The 20,143-nt window shown below is 35.7% G+C and overlaps 1 long non-coding RNA gene and 1 pseudogene across 1 annotated transcript in view; both read left to right on the top strand.

Annotated features, from left to right (window-relative positions):
* LOC140595060 (uncharacterized) overlaps positions 1 to 20,143 on the top strand; it is a 99,899-nt gene that overhangs the window by 25,539 nt on the left and 54,217 nt on the right. The gene's annotated exons all lie outside the window — the stretch shown is intronic.
* On the top strand, positions 2,569 to 18,859 carry LOC112932372 (large ribosomal subunit protein uL1 pseudogene; annotated as a pseudogene).

Here is a 20,143-nt window from a genome sequence, read left to right as displayed (position 1 = left end):
GGAAGAATGTAGCCTCATTAACCAATATAGGATAGCAAACAGAAGGTGAACACCAGCATCATAGTTTGAAGCAGTTTAAGTGGGAGTTGTCTGAGAGATAAATCTGTGTTGAATGGGCAGTTGGGTATACAGATCTGAAGTTAAGAGGAGGATCCTACCTGCACAATACAAATTTTGTTGTCATCAACATAAAAATGGTGCTTAAAACCATGAAAGGAAAACTACATGGCCTTGGAAGTGAATATAGGTAAAAAAGAAGAAACATCTAAGGATTAGAATTCAGGAAAATAAGGAGGAAGCAGCAAAAGTAACTGAGAAGGAGGGGTCAGAGATGTCAGAGAAATGATGGCCATTAAGGGAAAAAAGCAATTCTAGAAGAGTATCAGTTGAGTTCAATGCAACAGATAGTGCACGTATGAGAACTGGTAATTAAAATTATGAATGTGAATGTCTTTGGTGACCTTGACAAAAGCAATTCCAATGGACTACGGAAGAAAAACCTGACTGCAGTAAATACAAGAGAGAATGGTAAGAAAGAAATTGGTAACAGTAGACAGAGAACTTCCTCAAGAAGTTTTGCTACAAAGGATAGAAAAACTTGGGAACACAGCTGTAGAACAAAGTGATATCAAGAGAGAGTTTTTATGATGAGTGAATTAATAGCATGCTTATATGGAAATGAGATAGAAAAAATATGATGCTACTGAATGTATGGAGAAATGGAGAACAGGCAAAAATGGATGGGATTTATGCTACAGATGGGGACACTGCCTGGCTAGAGACATGAATGAACACAATAACAGGAGAGATTGTAGAATATAAGAGTATAGATACTCTGGCGGGTGATAGATTACTAGGAATTTAAAGAAGTTCTCTTTTAAATGCTTCAATTTTTTCAGTGAAAGAGGAAACTGAGACATCAACTGAGAGTAAGGATCAAGGATGAGATACTGGGAGTTTGAAGAAATAGAAGAAATCATGAAAAATCATCCAGGAGGTTGGAAGGGAAAATGGATAAAGAAAATATACTATGCTTGCATTGAGACTCCCTTGATGCGATTGATAATGAATTTAAAGTAAGACCAGCCCTGGGTATTATACTATATGTTGGCAAGTTGAACTTAAGTAAAAACAAATGTAAAATAAATACAGTAAGACCAGTTATCATAGCTGTGTATTTTCCTTTGTTTTGTTTTGTTTTGTTTTTTCCAATTACATTGAACTGTATAGGTGCAGTTTTTTTAAATTTATTTTTTATTGGTGTTCAATTTGTCAATATACAGAATAACACCCAGTGCTCATCCCGTCAAGTGCCCACCTCAGTGCCCGCCACCCAGTCACCCCCATCCCCTGCCCACCTCCCCTTCCACCACCCCTAGTTCGTTTCCCAGAGTTAGGAGTCTTTCATGTTCTGTCTCCCTTTCTGATATTTCCCACTCATTTTTTTCTCCTTTCCCCTTTATTCCCTTTCACTATTTTTTTTATATTCCCCAAATGAATGAGTGCATTGCAGAAAGAAAGTTTTACTTTACTTGAGTTATAGTCTCATCAGGAAAATATGATGAAGCAAGAGAGGCATGGGAGTTGATGATATATGTAAGGGAGTGATTATAGTGATTGAACACAAAATTTAAGTTGGGTATGGAGGAAATAAAAGACTATTAGAAGTTGAGGAGAAGTATAGAGCTGGTAGGATTGATGCTAAGTAGATCTGAGTGGAGTTGAGGAATGTTGTAGTTGGACTAGTAAAGGTAGCAACTCAAAAGATAGGCGTTGAGAATCAGACTGTTGGATATTTGAAATTGAGTTTGAGGGCAGGGTCATTGCAATTGGGGGAAAAAAGCCAAAGAAATGAGGACGGAAGTAAGACTCAATTAGGGAGGGAAACACCGTCATATGGTGGAAAAAAAGGTCAAGGAACTGAGTAGCCATACTGTGCGAAAGTTTATGACAATTAGGAAGGAAGGAAGGAAAGTAAGCCATAAGCAGGAGTGATTAACAAGGAAGACACCTATTCCTTTGCAAATGTGTATTCATTCAGTTGCTCAACCACATTTTTGAGGTTTGTGGAGTGTGGCAGGCACTATGCTAAATGTTTACATTCTGTGTCTAACTTTGATGCATGTAATAACATTATGATGTAGGGATTATTATTGTCTGTATTTTTATAGTTGAGCAAACTGAGGTTAAATAATTTACTCAAGGTTATGCAGCTATTGTTTACTCTCTCTTATACTGTGTTTCTTTCATTCCAAAGTAATACCAGTGCAAGTTTCTTAACACAGAGGGATGAGCACTTTGGCCATGGAGGTGAGAGAAGCTCCGCAGACTCGCTCCCTAGGGAAACAACCGATGAAAATTATACACATACAAAAAAAGCTTTAAATATCTGGAAGTTGTTCCAGGGCTTACAACAAATTAAGAAACATTTCTTCTTTGAGAAAATTTCCTGAAACAGTAGATTTGTAGATTTGGAAAACAAAAGACAAAAACAAAAAAATACTGAGAATCTGTAGCCATTGAGCCATGACCTGACCCCTTTCTGTCTCCTCCACCTCCCAGCTAAGCATGACAGAAGATCCACCCTGTGCAGGTATGTCTAAAAAGATAGGACTCCCACTCCCTCATGCTCCTAGTCAAGAGTTATGATTTCTCCAGTCCATTAGCATTTCCTATTTCTCCCAGGTCCATGTTGCAGAGACTAAATTCTAGATGGCTGCATCTAAGAGTTCAAGGACTCCCTTTCTCCACCAGCCCCTACCTGTAGTTCAGATGCTTTGCCACAGATACAGCAGACCAAGAATAATGTCCTTGTAACACTTCAGGTTGCTTATAGGGAGGAGATTCCACATGGGGAGAGGTAAGTGGGAAAGACAAGAGGCAACTTCCCCTCCTTAGTACCCGATTCATGAAGCAAAGATGTCATTCTGAAGATGTAGGCTACTGTGTTCATCCCCAGCTCTAGAGCAGTGGCTCAGAGATTTTTCCCAAGGGAAGAGGTAGGTTATGATGGAGACTCCAAGGACGTCTCTGAAAGGAACACAGTTCAAGTCTAAGGTTGCTCTCAAAAAAAAAATGGAGATTTTGGTTGTAAGCAGTAAAAAGAGGCTCAGAAGTCCATGAGATCAACAAGCAAGATCTAACACTAGCTAGTTTACAAAAGAGAAGCAGGATACGAAAAAACTAAGAACTCTCCTGAGATGAGAATAAACCTCAATGACTGGTCTCAAAACTCTCCCTGTAAAGGGGATCGAATTAAGTTGGCCTGTGGGGGCACTATGTTCCAGAGTAAAAAACAGTAGTATAATTAGCTGGCCATTAGTAGCCTAGCAATGGATGACCAGAGAAAAGAAAGTCTAAGAGGGCCTGATAAAACCACTGTCATCTCAGGGTGACTGTGAACATCCCCAACTTTTTACCCATGAAGAGTGGCTTCACACTGTGGGGAAACAAACTTCACTAAAGTAGTCCAGGGAGGTCAACAAACAAATAAGCAAGCAAACAATAATAGTAAAAAGCTCTTAAGAGGTGGGAGAGATAGTATCTGGAGCTGCTACAGAATATTACTGAAAATTATGAGACATGCAAAGAATTAGGGAAGTGTGACCCACACATGGAAACAAAAGCAGGCAATAGAAACTAATTGTGAGATGGTCTAGTTATCAGACTTAACAAAGACTTCAAAGTAGTCATCATAAATATGTTCAAAGAACTTAAAAGAAATCACTCTTAAAGAAGTAAATGAAGACATAATTACAATGTCTCATCAAATGGAGAATATCAACAAAGAGAAAGAAACTTAAAAAGAACTAAATGAAAATTCTGGAATAGACAAGATCATGGAAACAAAAAATTCTCAAAAGAGTCCAATGGTAGATTTAAACAGACAATCAATTAGCTTGAAGATGCTACCTCAAAGGGCATTATGCTAAGTGAAAGAAGTTAGACACACAAAAACAAATACTGTGTGATCTAACTTAAATGTGGAGTCTGGAGAAAAAAATTAAAATCTCATAGTTATAGAGATTAGTTCCTGGTTTCCAGAGTTGGGGTTTGGGAGTGGGGAAAAAAAAGGGAAAGTGGTCAAAAGGTACAAAGTTTCAGTTATAAAATAAATCAGTCCTGGGGACATATTGCATAGCATGGTAACTACAGCTAATATTGTATTATGTATTTGAAAGTTGCTAAGAGAGTAGATCTTAAAGGTTCTCATCATCATAAGAAAAAAATTTTTTGCCTATGTATAGTGATGGACATTAACTAGACTTATTGTGGTGATTATTTCATAATATATACATATATAGAATCATTGATATACACTTAATATATGTCAATTATATTTCCATTAAAAAAATAGCATGGCTGGGTCTGAATGTTGGTAACTGGTAAAAAAGTAATTTAAGGGATATTTCATTGCTGGTGTATAGAATTTGTCATCTGATAGGAATAGAAATATTAACTATAGGTATCCAATTATAGCATACAGAGGCCTTTTCACAATAAAAATAATTATAAAAGAAAGATCTCAAACCAGTAAGCTAACTGTCCACCTTAAAACACTAGAAAAAGAACAAATTAAACCTAAAGCAAGCAGAAGGGAAAAATAATAAAGATTAGAGTATAAATTAATGAAATGGAGAATAGACGTATAATAGAGAAATCAATGAAATAAAAAAGCGGCTCTTTGAAAAGATCAACAAAATTGACAAACCTTTAATTGGACTGAGCAGAGGCATCAAGGAGAAGAACATTTCCACTGACCTTCTAGAAATAAAGGGATTATAAAGGAATACTATGAATAATTACATGCCAACAAACTAGTTAACGCTGATGAAATTTAAAAAGATTATTGAAAAGAAACAAAGTTTTGAAATTTACTCAAGAAGAAATAGGAAATCTGAAAAGGACTTTAGTAGGTAAATAAATTGAATTAATATATTTGGGATCCCCAATGCCACCTGAGGATAAGTGACTCACTAGGGGGACTTACAGGACTTAGCATTTAGTTGTATTCATGGCTAGGAGGACACCATGGCTAGTGAGAGGATGCCAAACATAATCAGTGAAGGTAAAAGGTTCATGCGGCAAAGCCCAAGGAAAACAAGGCATAAGTTTCCGAAGGTCATCTCTCACTGAAGTCATGGAGTGCACACTTAATTCCCCAACAAAAAGTTATGACAACACATATGAAATGTTAATTAATGAGAGTTCATGAGAGACTCAGCATCCTGAAGCTGGTCATATACACAGCATCTGCATAGTACATAACAACATTATAGACCCCCAGAAGGAAAGCAAGTGTTCACCATAAACCACATTGTGCCAATAGGTAAGACAGTGAGTCACTCTTCTCTGGGAATGATGGAAACCCTACCAAAATTCAAGTGCCCAGATACTAGTCAACTGTAAGTTAACTTTATTTTGACAATTAGAAAATTTCTAATTTCTGCACAATTAAAACATGTAAAACTTTTCACAAAGCAAAGCCAAGATCCATTTTCCCCCCACTGGTAAATTCTACCAAGCATTAAAAACAAACAAACAAACAAACAAAGCATTGATATCAAATTTTCACAAATCCTTCCCAAAATAAGAGGAAAGAACATGTTCCAACTCATTATATAAGGCCAGTATTACTCTGATACCAAAGTCAAAAAACACATCACAAGAATAGAAAATCACCAACTAATTCTCTAGTGAATACATATGCAAAAATTAACTAAAAGGCCCTTGTGGTTGAGTCTTATTATTTGCAGAAGATATGTTCTAAAGACTCACTCAGAACTCTGAATTAGTGAATACTGAGCCATTGCTCAAAAGAGAAATACAGGGTTAGGTTCTCAAAAGCCTCTGGTCATAACATTTTCATCAACTGATCAATAATAGCTTTGTTTTATGTGTGTTTCTATTTAAAGGCACTTTATTTAATATATATTGCTGACTCATTAACATTGAACTCATGGCCAACAGCACTATAACTCATGCCTGAATACAGCTTATCTAACAAGCATTTTGTATGTAAGGCACAACACAGCCTTCTTGCACTTAGAAGCATTAGACAGCACTTGAGAACTAATGTTGGAAGCCATTTTTTTTAAGATTTTATTTATTTATTCATGAGACAGAGAGAGAAAGGGACAGAGGCAGAGACACAGGAGAGGGAGAAGCAGGCTCCATGCAGGGAGCCCGATGTGGGACTCGATCCTGGGACTCCAGGATCAGGCCCCAGGCTGAAGGCGGCGCTAAACCGCTAAGGCACCGGGGCTGCCCTGGAAGCCATTTTAAACACCAAATCATCAACAAATGGCACAAATTCACGGAAAATATGACGCTAAATAGGCCACAAAAAGGATACTTGCTTAAAGTGTGAAAGATGAAATAAGAAAGCAGAATATTGTCTTTTTCTATTTCAGCTTGAGATGTGTACTTTGAGTAACAAATTTTTCACTGTTCTGTGCACATTCACAAATGACCACAAAAGTGCCACAAATATTGATTTGGGGATTACAAGTAGATTTTAGTGAGTAAGTGAATTCTCAAATATGGAAACTGCAAATAATGAGGATTGATTGTAATGGCAATTAGATTCTAGCAACATATAAAAAGGATTATACAACATGAGTAAGTGGGATTTATCTCAGGAATGCAAGTTGGTTTAACATCTGAAAATCAATTAATATAATACACTATATCAATGGAAAATAGGACAAAAGCCAGATAAACATCTCAATAGTTTTAGAAAAATCATTTGACAAAACCCAATACCCATCCATGATAGAAACATTCAACACACTGAAAATGGGAAGGAGTTTCTTTAGCCTAATAAAAACATCTATGAAAAGCTATGATGAAATACTAAATAATTCTCCCCAAGATTAGCAACAAGAAAAGTATGTCCTCTCTTACTACATTCATTCAACATTGTACTGAAATTTCTAGCCAGATCAATTAGGCAGGAAAATGAAATAAAAGGCATCCAGATTGGAAAAGAAAAATAAGATTAACTATTTTTACAGGTGACATGATCTTATACATAGAAACTCATAAGGAATCAATTAAAATATCATTAGAACTAATAAATGAATTCCATATATCTGCAGAGTTCACTTCATATACGAAAATCAGTACACTAGAAATGAATTATCTAAAAATGAAATTAAGAAAAACAATTCCATTTATTATGTCATCAAAATGAGTGAAATACTTAGAATAAAATTCTAAAATGCAGAACATATACTCTGAATGTACAAAACACTGTTGACAGAAATTAAAGAAGATGTAAAGAAATTCAAAGATATTCTGAGTTCCTGGATCAGAAAACCTAATATTGGTAAGATGGTGATACTCCTCAAATTGTTTTAAAGATTCAATGTACTACCAAAAAGTCCTAGCATGATTTTTTTTAGAAACTGACAATCTATTTTAAAATTCATAAAAAACAAAAATTCCTGGTACCTAAAATAGCCAAAAGTCTTGAAATTGAAGAACAAAGTTGGAAGATACACTTCACAATTTCAACACTTACAACAAAGCTATAGTTATTGAGAGGGTGTGGTACTGGAATAAGGGCAGATGTAAAAATAAATGCCATAGAATTGAAAGTCCAAAAATAAGCCCTCACATAAACAGTTAGTTTTGGACAAAGCTACCAAGGCAATTCAATTGTGAAAGAATAGTCATATTTGGCAAATGGTGTTGGGATAACTGAATATTCACATGTGAGATAATAAAGCTGGGCCACTGCCTCATAACATACAAATGGATCATAAACCTCAGTATAGGAGTTAAAAGTATACAATTCTTAGAAGAAACGATAGGAGTAATCTTCATGAACATGGGCTAGCCAAAGTCTTTTTACATACGACATTAAAGCCAATGTGAGAAGAGAAAAAACCTAAACTAGACTTCATCAAAATTAAAACAGTTCGTGTTTCAAAGGATATATCATCAAAAAATAAAAGGCAGCTCACAGAACAAGAGAATATATATATATAAAATATCATTAGAACTAATAAATGAATTCCATATTTCTGCAGAGTTCACTTCATATACGAAAATCAATACACTAGAAATGAATTATCTAAAAATGAAATTAATTATATATATATGTATATATATATATACACACACACACACACAATTGATAGGGGATTTGTATCCAGAGTATGTAAAGAAATTTACAACTTAGTAGTAAAAAGATAACACAATTTCAAAATGAGCAAAAGATCTGAATAGTTATTTCTCCAAAAAAGGGATATGAATGATCAATAAACACAATGAATGATAGTTATTCAACACCATTAATCATTAGAAAAATACAGATCAAGGCCACAATATGATACCACCTCACATACACTGGTATGGCTAAAATAAAAAGACATAAAGACATATTTTAACAAATTTGGCAAGGGAATGAAAAATTGGAACCCTTGTACACTGCTGGTTGGATTGTATCGTGTTGGGAATTAGTTTGGAGATTCTTCAAAATGTTCTTCTAAACATAGTTACCATATGACCTAGCATTTCAACTCCCAGGTATATACCAAAAGAAATGAAAACATATGTCCATGCAAAAACTTGTACATGAACATTCCTAAAAGCAGTACTCATTTGAGAAAAAAAAAAGGAAAAAACCCAAATGTCTATCAACTGATGACTGGATAAATAAATATGTCATCTCCATGCAATGGAATATTATTTCGCAATAAATGAGTGAAATACAGATCCATGCTGCACAATGGATGAACATTGAAAGCATGCTAAAATGAAGGAAATTAGTCACAAAAGACCACATATTTTATGATTTACGTAAAATGCCCAGAATACACAAATCTATAGGGATAGAGAGGTCAGCAGTTGTCTCTAGCTGAGGTATTGGAGAGAAATAAGAAGTTCCTGCTAACGAGAACAGGTGTTTATTTAGGGGTGGTTAAATGGTTTACAGTTGGTTTTGATGATGGTTGTAAAACTCTGAATATAAAACCATTGGATCATATCCCTTAAATGTGCTAGGTGTATGAGGTGTGAATTATGTCTCAAAAAAGCTGTTAAGTATATATTTTTAAAATCAGATACTTTTTTTTATATCCATCCATGTCAAAGTCTGACAAGACCTAGTGCTAGCAGGGATCTCAATGCCATTGCCTCGTGCACACTCTAATCACTCTTACATAGATTACTATGAGTAATCTACTACACAAACTGTTTCCAGTTTTGATGAGCCATCTGTTGCAGTATTAATTTTATTAAAATACTATTTTCATTAAATCACTCCCTTGCTCAAAATCAATAAATCTCTAATCTCTGCAGTCTGCCATTTAAGACCTATAATCAACTGGCCGGTGTTACCCATTGTTTTAGGCAGAATAACAGCCTCTCAAAGATGTCTGTATCCTAATTCCCAAAACCTTTAAATATGTTACTTTACATGGCAAAAGAGACTGCACAGACATGATTACATCAAAGTTCTTGAGATGGAGAGATTATCCAGGATTATCTAGTCTGGCCCCACATAATCACAAGCGTCCTTCTAAGTGAAAGAGGGAAGCAAGAGAGTCAGAGAAAAAATGTCACAAAGGGAGCAGAGGTCAGAGAGATGTGCACCACCACCTAAGGAATGTGGGCAGCCTCCGGAAGCAAAAGAGGCAAGGAAACAGTTCTCCCTTGGAACCTCCAGAAAGAATGAGACCCTGCTGACCCATTTCTTTTTCACTCTGACATTCAGAACAGTAAGATAATAAATTTGTATCATTTTAAGCCACTACATGTGGCAATATGTTGTAACTGTGACAGCAAATGAATAACCCCACTGCAGCCATCTTACTCGATGCTTTCAGCTCTTTCCACATCTCCCAATTTGAATTACCCTTCTCCACTTATCTGGAAACTCCTTTCTTTTCCTTACTGCTGCACAGCAAGGCCTGCCTAAATACAAATACCCTTAAGAAGTTTCTTGCTCCTAACTCAACCTCCATGTAACTTTAATTCTAACTAGAGATTTCTTCAGAATGGATTTACGTCATCTACTAATAACTAACACATGCTTTACCTAGGGAATGTCATTGATTTTAAGTTAGACCCAGAAGGCTCTTGGCACATCGTATGGAAACAATGTAGTGTAGTGTTAGTGTGCTGATGATGAACCAACTTTTTCCCAAAAAGCCCTGATTTATTGTTTACTGTTTAAATACTCCCAAGAAGACTGATTTCAATCATCATATCACATACCTTAAACTTACACAATGTTATATGTCAACTATATATATCAATAAAGCTGGAAAAAAAATAAAAGACTGATTTCAAGCTACCAATGGTTTGACCACCTGGTCACAAAATCCTTGAATATTGAATAATGTCTTTAGTGAGCTAGTTTATGTCTCTGTCTCAAATCCATCAGATCCTTCCCTTAGTTCTTTCTTTCCAGCTTATGGTTATAAATGCGTTCTCAAATACAGAAATATGCCTATTTTTTTAATTAAATGCCTAATGGGATTTAATAACTATTTCTGAGTCTTTGAATTCAATCATTTACCAGGTGAGGACTCATCGGTGGGCAGGTCTTTTCCCCACCATTAACTTACCTTGGAATTCATGATAATACTTTACACTATTGGAGAAGGGATTTCTTCTTATGTCCCACTCCCTGTCATATCTTTTACACAGTAGTAGAAATGTTTTTAGTCAAGAAAAAAACATTTAACAATCAGTAAGTGTAACTGTTAAAAAATAAAAAATAAAAAAAGGGTAAAAGTCTCAAATTCCCAATGCTTAGCTACGTGAATAGAACCCGGTCATTTATCATCAGAGGAGAGGAAATCAGGTGTTCCATAGCAGTGCAGAGCCTGGGTTCCAACCACCGCAGGCCACAGTTCTTTCCTAGTGTGTGCCTTCTTTATTATGTCCCCCACTGATCTGAGTCACATTCATTAGCTGGACGAATACTTGTGGATTCTCAGGAATGCTCAAAACAGGAAGCAGAGATATTATGCATGGACACCTGGATCTCGTTCTGCTTTTCCACTCCTGCTCCTCACCTCCACTCTATTAGTTTGCTAGTGCTTCACAATAACCACAAAATTAGTAACTTAATACAACACTCATTTGTCACTGTACAATCCTGTTGGTTGGAAGTCTAGCGCTTTCCCTTATGATATCACAAGGCTAAAATTAAGGTGTTGGATAACCTGAGTTCTCATGGAAGAGGTCTGAAGAAAAATCCAATTCCAAGATCATTCCTGTTATTAGCAGAATTTAGTTCTTGGAGTTATAGGGGTGAGTTTCTGTCTCCTCGATGGCTCCCAGCTGGCTGGGACTGTTCTAAGATCCTAGACATCATCAAAATTCCTTGCAACATGCCTTCTTCATCTTTAAGTCAGTAATGGTGTGTCAAATCTTATGCATCAAATCTCTGACTTCCTCTTCTGCAACCAGATGGAGACAACTCTCAGCTTTTAAAGGACTTGTGATTAACTAAATCTCACACAGATAATCTCTTTAAGGTCAACTGTGCCATTTAACACAAGCTCATTGCAGAAGTAAAATTCATCATATTCACAGTCTGGGGATTATTCAGGGTTCATATACAGAAGAAAGAAAATTTTGAAGGTAATCCCCACCATAGTCTTTGTGGTGCTGACTTTGGTTTAAAGAACAAGAGAAATTGATATGGTAAATATGAAGAAAGACATGTAGATTATTAGTGTAAATTCTTAGGGAATGGAGCTTCCCAAATCCAAGATCCTGCTCTTGGTCAAAAGTGTTACCAGAAATGATGTGCTGCTTTAATGTCTCTGTGAGCCATGGGAAGGTACATTGGTAAGTGATATATACACAATACAGCCACATAGATTTTTATAAAATTTCATTTATATAGATAATTAAATCAGAATCTTAATTTACTTCAGGGTAAGAAGGGGTTTCTGGTCTAGAACACCAGAATAATGATGTCAAAAGTGAGATGAGACAACCTGTAAAGACAGAAATAGATGCTTCTTGTTTTCATGAGGCTTACAGTCTAGTATGGAATATACATAAGGAAATAGCTGATAAGGAGAAAGTGTGTTGAATATGTCCTAGGCAAAGGGAGCGATTTATGCAAGTGCCCAAAGAAGAAAAAGGGTATAGTGCATTGGAGCACCTGCAAGTATCCTGATATAATTGGAATGTGAAAGAGGAATGAAAGTACCCGCTAAGAGGTGAGGCTGGAGAAGCAGGTAAGTGAAAGTTCATGGAGAGTCACATATACCGCCTAAAGGTAATTGATCCTAAAAGTAATTTGGAGTCCATCAATTGGATGGATAGGAATTTCTTCGAAGGAGATAAATCAATAAAGATTCATGAACAAGGATATTTACTACAGCATAATATAAAATCCATCCATGTTCCCTCCCCCACAGAAACAAACTCAGTGCTCATGAAAAGGGGATTGATAAAAATAATTGATGGTTGGCCACCTTAAAAATGATGATCCTCATTCCATTTCATTGACATGGAATAGCACTGTGTTAAGAATAAGAATATGAAGGAAGAGTAAGAGAAGTAGCATAGTATTCATTATGCAGCAAGCGTGAGATCAACTCTTATCAAGTATTACTACATCTGAATTTCTCAACAATGCAATGAGGTAAAAACTGCAATTGTTCATATTTTACAAAAAAGGAGACTAAAGCACAAATGGGTAGACAACCTCCCTTGGTCCACACATTTATTTAGAAGCAGAGACAGGATTAAAACCCCTGCAGAGGCAGTATAAATCAATCTGTGTTTCTAACCTGAATTCTGAAAAGCAATAAAATACAAGGGGAAATGGGAGGCAAGGAGTAGAAGAAGACAAGGAAAAGGAGTGAGAGAAACAAGGAGGGAGAAAGAGAGACAGAAACAGGGAATGAATAATGATGACCAAAAAATCTGAAGAGTAGTTATCTCTGAGTTGTAAGATTTTGAGTAATTTTTTCCTTCTTTCTATTTTTCTGAGTTTGTATTTTTACGGAGAGCAATTTGATGTTTTTTTTTAATTAATAGACTTTTTCAAAAGATCAGTTTTCAGTTTACAGATAAACTAAGCAAAAACTACAGAATTCCAATATACCTCTCTCCTCCCTCACACATTTTTCTCTATTATGAAAACCTTGCGCTAGTATGGTACATTTCTTATAATTGATGAGCCAATATTGACACACTATTATTAACTAAATTCTAGAGTTTACATTAGTGTTCACTCTTTGCGTTGTACATTCTGTGGGTTTTGACAAATGAATAATGTCATGTATCATCATTACATTATCACACAGAATAATTTCACTGCCCTAAAAATTCAAAATAAATTCTGAAAGGCAAATAATCATCACATATATAAAGGATTTACGGTAAGTGTAAGAGACAAGTTTAGTCCAATTTCCCCGAGTCTAGTCATTTCTCTCCTACAGGGATAATGCTCTCATTTTGCAGAGAAAGTTCCTATGTAAGTTCTTGATTTCTCTGCTTTATTCTTTAGACTCAAACTCTGGCTTTACTTCTATAGTATTGTTTGTCTTCCTTCTGAGTTGCATGGTAGTGTCTGTCTGTGGAAAACTGGTTAACTGTGATTATAGGGAGTTGTATTCTGTTATTGTGGGCAAAACAAACACAGGAAGAGCAAAGCCCTACAATGCCCCAAATCCTCTTGATATTGAGGCCCATACAAATTAATAGACTTCCTATAGGTCTTCGGGAAGAATTAAAAACTCAAAGAAAGTGTCATCTTTCACCACAGCTTTAAGTTTCTGTACTTTTTGTTCAGTTTATCCATAAGCCTAATACTGCTCTTTTACTTAAAAATATAGAACTGGAATAACATTTTGATTCGTGGCCAAAAGAAGCAACACATGTAGGAAACACTGAAATGTTTCCTTCTTTGTCTGATTTATTAGATAGTTTTAGAGAAGGAAGAAATACAGTTTTCTCTACTTACAGTTATACATCTTACATTTTTGGTTCCTTGTATCTGGATACTATTTTTATAATATTATTTATTAAATGTTGTTTTTGTGCAAAACATTAGAATATGTATCAGAATTTTCTTTATCTTTAGAAAATGTTGATTTTTTTTTTTTGCTCTTCATTGAATACCAGTGAGATTTAAATTTTTTCTACATCCTTAGAACAATTGACTACAGTTTAGCTTCTATGAACTAGAATTTGATACATAGTTACCTATTTTTTTAAGTCACTTTTGGCTTAATCCCATGGAATGTTTTTCTCTTTTTACATTGTGTATGATTTGGCACTTCCAAACAAAGTAATTGTGGAAATGGGTCAAATAGAGACTACTACATGATAGTGAACATTAAAGGAAGGAACAAAGAATTAATATATAGTAACAATAAACACATGAAAAATTCAGGCAGATTATCCAAGAAAAAAAATCACATGACTTTGAAGTAAATTTCTCACTTTAGTGAAAAATTGAAGGCTTTAGTGTATTGAAGGTAAGGTCAGTTTTGTAAAATTAGTACACCTTCGATATATACTGCAACTCAAATGGAAAACATAATCATAGGATGGGTGCCTAAAAAATTAAACAAGAACAAAAACATACTATCATGTATAAAAGTTATGATAATATCTTATCACAAGAGTTTTTTTTTTAACCCAATACCTGTAAACTTCATTGATGCATCATATAGTAACAGTCATATATTTGCCAGTGGAGAATGTGTGTAAAAGGAAAAGTGAATAAATTCACGGAGGCTTTTATAAAAAGAAAAAGAAAAAGAAAAAATCAGGAGCAGAGAAAAGGTGCACAGGATTTACCTATAAGTCTGACCCAGAACAAACTTGTCTTGAATACAGACTTTTGAACAAACACTGGCCACCTTTTGCCTCTATTCAGGTGACTCCCAGTGATTCCCAGAGCAATAATTAAGTTCATAATGATCTCCTGAACGAGAGGCATCTCTACCCAATTGCCTAGGGTCCAACATTTCTACTCAGATCCCTAATGGGATTTCAGACTCAACAGGATCCAAACCAACCTTATTATCGCTTCTCTGCCCTACTTTGATTCAGATTGTCTCCTAGTTCTGCATTCTTTCTTGGACTGCTAAGACAGCATTTTCCTATTTGCACAAGTTGGAAACATAGAGGTCATCTTGCATTCCTCCTTTTCCTCTCTATCTACCTCATCACGAAATTATTACTGCTTTTATTACATTTCACCAGTCTCCCCTGCCTTCATATCATGTCATCTGCTTCCCTCTAGCCCAACTATCTGCTTTCCTCTGTTCTCCTTTGTTCTTTTTCCCCACAGATAATCTTTCATGCATCTTTTCAAAAACCGTTTAATGATTCCTTATAGGTTGATAAAGACTACATCCCTTTGAACAGAAAGCTACTTGTAATTTTTTTTTTTAGATTTTATTTATTTATTCATGAGAGACACACATGAGAGGCAGAGAGACGTAGGCAGAGGGAAAAGCAGGCTCTTTGCAGGGAGCCCAATGCAGGACTTGATCCCAGGACCCTGGGATCACACCCTGAGCCAAAGGTAGATGCTCAATCACTGAGCCACTCAGGTGACCAGAAAGCTACTTGTAATTACATCTGACATCCTACCTGTCCAAGACTCCTGAAACTTTATACACCAGTGTAGGGAACTATTTGCCTTTTGTGGGGCATATTACGTTTGGTAATGACTTTGAGACTTTGTGTAAGTCATTTTCCTTTCCCAGAAGATCTTTTCACTTTTGCATCTGATTAACTAGCCATTAAACAAGTCTTAGACACTACTGCAATTTGAACTAATCTTTACACATGTGTAAAGATAAAGCACTGACCACACTACATTGTAATTGCTTTTTCGCTATGTGCTACTTGAGGACAAAGACCAGTATTTTTTCCCATTCCCAGGAACCCCTGCTACCACAAAGTTTCTACAATGAGGAAGGATTTAGTAATTATTTATTGAGAGAATAAAATGTTTGTGACAGCCAGATTCTGAAGGTCTTTGAATATCACAAAAAGGAATTTTATTCTATAGACATAGCTCTGAAGTATAGGAGGGATATAATCAAATCTATATGTTAGAGAGAAAACTTTGGTAGAGTAATGGATGGGCTAAAGATGGGAAATATTGTAGGATTGGCAGAAATGTCTGGAGACACTATTATGGATTTATTGGGATATTAGGTTGAAGAATGGGAATATGATTCATGCAATGTTATATGTCAGGGCTGAATTACATTCTGAATATAAAGTAAGAAAAAAAATAAGAAATTTTAATCTGCTTCATATCCATGACATATCCTACCCAGTACTGCAATTCTGATAACAGATACTAGGCAGGAAAGCATGATTACGATACTTTACAATAATTAAACAAATGTAGGACTTACACATTTATTCCAGAAATACCTTTAACTTCTTATAATACCTTATTGTGGCTGGATCAATCATAAATTCCTAGAAATTTATATTTATATTTACATAAGCATATAGAAACTACCAAGTTGTACTTGTTTACATTAAAAATCTTAGAGCAGTACTTTCCACATTTGACACATGTTATTCTAGGATTTGGTGAAACTGTCCATGAAAATAAAGAATAAATATTAAAAAATATAATTATTTTCTAAAATAGTAAAAGAAGATCCATGAATTTTCAACAACGAATTATAATATTAATGCCAGGAATTTCTGCCAGAATTTTTTAAATTTAATCTCAAGTTTTCTTAGATATGAGTTGTAAGATTAAATCTAAAGTATTGTGTAAAGATTTAATCTAAACAAATTTCAGATAATCTCATGATGTTTCTAACATTTTATAACACAATCAAATTAAAAGATAATCCTCTGCTATTTTATAGAATTCAAACTTCCAAAATAGTAAGGCTCAGGTAGGGCACAGACTTCCATTAGGAAATGGATGGAAATAAAGTAAAAGTTCAGCAGAGTCAATAAAAATTTTCCTGCTTCATAATATCCAAGTTATTTGTCAGAACATCTTTAAAATCTGTAAGATTTTTTTCTGCAAAGCAAGTATAATTTTATATACTTGATCTATTTTATACATTTAATATAAAAGAATGAAAGACTTTCATAAAATTCTAAACTTTAATATGGAGTCACTATTATCACCATTATCCTCATTTATGAGAAAAAATAGATTGTGGTGAGGAAAGAAAGGTTAAGATAACACATTAAAAGTAAAAAAGAAATCATTCTCCTAAATTACATAACCTGTAAGTAAATATACTAGGAATAGGGTAACTGCATTTCAAGGGGTCAGCACTGAGTCTATTTTATTCCATGAAGGGTTGTTTATGACAATCAATATTGCCACTCATTTTTGATGATCTTTTGTGTCCTCTGTGCCTCACATTAAATGCATCAACATGTTTGATTTTTAATTTAGCCTTGTTAAAGTAATTTAGTTCAACCTTCACTGAGGAAATGCTGTTATTTGCAATGACAGTGAATGCTATTTGGCCTGTAAGGGCAAATGGGACTGTCAGCCACATTGTCAAGTTTTGAGTTGACACAGTAAAGAAGCTAGTGAAGAGGGAGAACAGTGGGGTCCAGCTTTTAACAACATTGGGTGGTGGGACACCATGGATACACGTTGCTTTTTAGTTAGTTTCTGTTGTTCATTTTCTAAATTCATCATCTATTTTTGATCCTGTGAAAGTATCCATTCCTCTCTTTATCATGTAGAGTCAAAACTTCAGTCACTTTTGATTCTTCTGTCTTCCATAGCACCCATCCCAAATCATGTCAATCCACATTTCACATCTAATCCAAATGTCCTGGTGCTAATTCAAACATTTGTCACTTCCCAATTGTGTAGTTTTCCACGGCCTCATAATTAGTCTCACCTGTACTTTCTGTGTGAGCCACATCACCAAATAGATTAACACTATGTTCATCTTTAAAAAAAAATAAAAGAAAAGATTTTATTTATTTATTTGAGAGAGAGAGAGAGCACAAGCCAGGGAAAGGAGTGGAGAGAGCAACAGACTCCTCATTGAGCAGAGAGCCCTATGCAGGACTCGATCATGACCTGAGCCCAAGGCAGATGCTTAACCAACTGAGCCACCCAGGTGCCCAGCGCTACCTTAATCTTTTAAAAAGTCTCATTTCCAATCATGTCTCCCCCAGAACTTTAATGTCTTACGTGATTTACAAACTAATGTCCACAATTATTTGCCTACTCTTTTCCAATTATTGTGGCATGAGGCACCATGAGCAGCAAAGTCTCCCATGACACCTTCCAAGAGGTGTGCAGGATATTTTGCAGACAGTGTTGCTGCAGATCAGCTTGCAGAATTCTGACTCTCAGACAGACAGACGCTTCTCAGGCACCATCAGGCTTAAGTTCACTCCTTGCCTGAAGTTCTCCATATGTGTTTTAGGTGACCAGCAGCATTGTGATGAGGCCAAGGCTGTAGCTATTCCCCGCATGAACACTAAGGCACTGGAGAAACTCAACAAGAATAAAAAATTATTCAAGAAGCTGGCCAAGAAGTTTGATGCCTTTTTGGCTTTGGAATCTCTGGTCCCACAAATCCTGGGCCCAGACCTGAATAAGGCTGGCAAGTTCCCTTCCTCAAAGACCCATGTTAAGAACATCGTGGCCAAAATGGATGATGTGAAGTTTATGATCAAATTACAGATAAAGAAGGTGCTGTGTCTGCCAGTGGCTGTTGGCCATGTGAAGATGACAGATGATGAACTTGTGTACAACATTCACTTAGCTGTCAATTTCCTGGTGTCATTGCTCAAGAAAGGGCACCATAGGTTACCCCCAGAGCTTATACTAAAGCATAACTTAATAAACCCTAGTTCTACCAAAAAAAATTTGCCTAATACCTATGCTTTTTCATAATTTTCCCAAGCATTTTAGTCTTCCTTTGCCTATGTTTCTTTAGGCACATGAGACTCACTGATTATATCTACCATTAACTTCCATTGGCTATTGATAAAATAGGATACCTAGAAAAAAATAGTTCCCTCTGCTAGAAAAACCAATCCATATTTTTAGTGACTAAAAGAACAGGTGTGTGTGTGTGTGTGTGTGTGTGTGTGAGTGTGTGTCTGTATGCACTGTTCTATAAAGGTAATGTAAAACTTCAAACAATTTCAGGAACCTCTAAATATTGTTAAGCTTAACGAAAGTTGGACATTATTTATTTACTTGTTTATTGTCTATCTACTGCTCCTCATTCCACTAATGTATAAACTCTACAAGAGCAAACATCTTGGCTCTCTTGTTTACCACTATAACCTTAATCTCTAGAATAGAGCTCAGAGTCTAGTAAACATTCAATAAATATCTGTTGAATAAATGAATGTATTCCCAGTACTTAGCAGAGTGCATGATGTTTAGTAGGCAATCAAGAAATATTGATTATATGGAAAAAATACTGAATGACAAACATTAAGGAATAGCATAGTAAGGTAAATATTAGGAATATGTGTGAATATTTTCAATGTCATTTTAATGACCCCTTAGCACTATTACTATAAATTTTGTAGTTAACATTTGACTCATGACAATGTTTCTTAGGGAGCAAATACTCAAGCTCCAGTAGGGTATGTGAAGTTAAAGGACAATGTGGCTGTCCATGACCCTCAGCAAACCAACTCTCTGGTTAGAGTTCACAGTGACTGGTTAGGCTGAAAGAGAGAACAGAATGGGAAGGTGAATATAGTCTTTGGTATCCAATGCAGAAGATTCAGAGAACAAACCAACAAGCAGGGCCTATAATTTTAACTGAACAAAAAATTAAAATGCAAGGTCCCTTTTTCAAAAAGAAAAGGATAAGAGTCATTAAAGGTAATAAAATAAAACTCATTCCTTTCTCTGTGGTTTCTTTCTTGACCTGTCATATCACTTCTATTTGCTATTTAATGACACCCTCACCTGCCATGGAAATACTCAGAAAGTGCAGATCCTTGTGGGAGCCCAGGGACTCCATCTGCACCCTAGTAGACATGAGGCCACCACTGCCAAGACACCTACCTGAAGCCCCCTGACAGATCCACAGACCTGGGTGCAGGGGGATGTCAACCTCCCCTTCCCACTACTGATGCCCAGTACATTGTGGACCTGACAGCATGCCTCCTTAAAGATTGGAGTTCCTGTAACTGGACATGCTGCCCTCCTGGA

Source organism: Vulpes vulpes, chromosome 13 (genome assembly GCF_048418805.1).
Source record: "Vulpes vulpes isolate BD-2025 chromosome 13, VulVul3, whole genome shotgun sequence".
NCBI lineage: Eukaryota > Metazoa > Chordata > Mammalia > Carnivora > Canidae > Vulpes > Vulpes vulpes.
The sequence above is the reverse complement of the archived record's forward strand: the minus strand, read 5'-3'. Positions and strand labels throughout refer to the sequence as shown.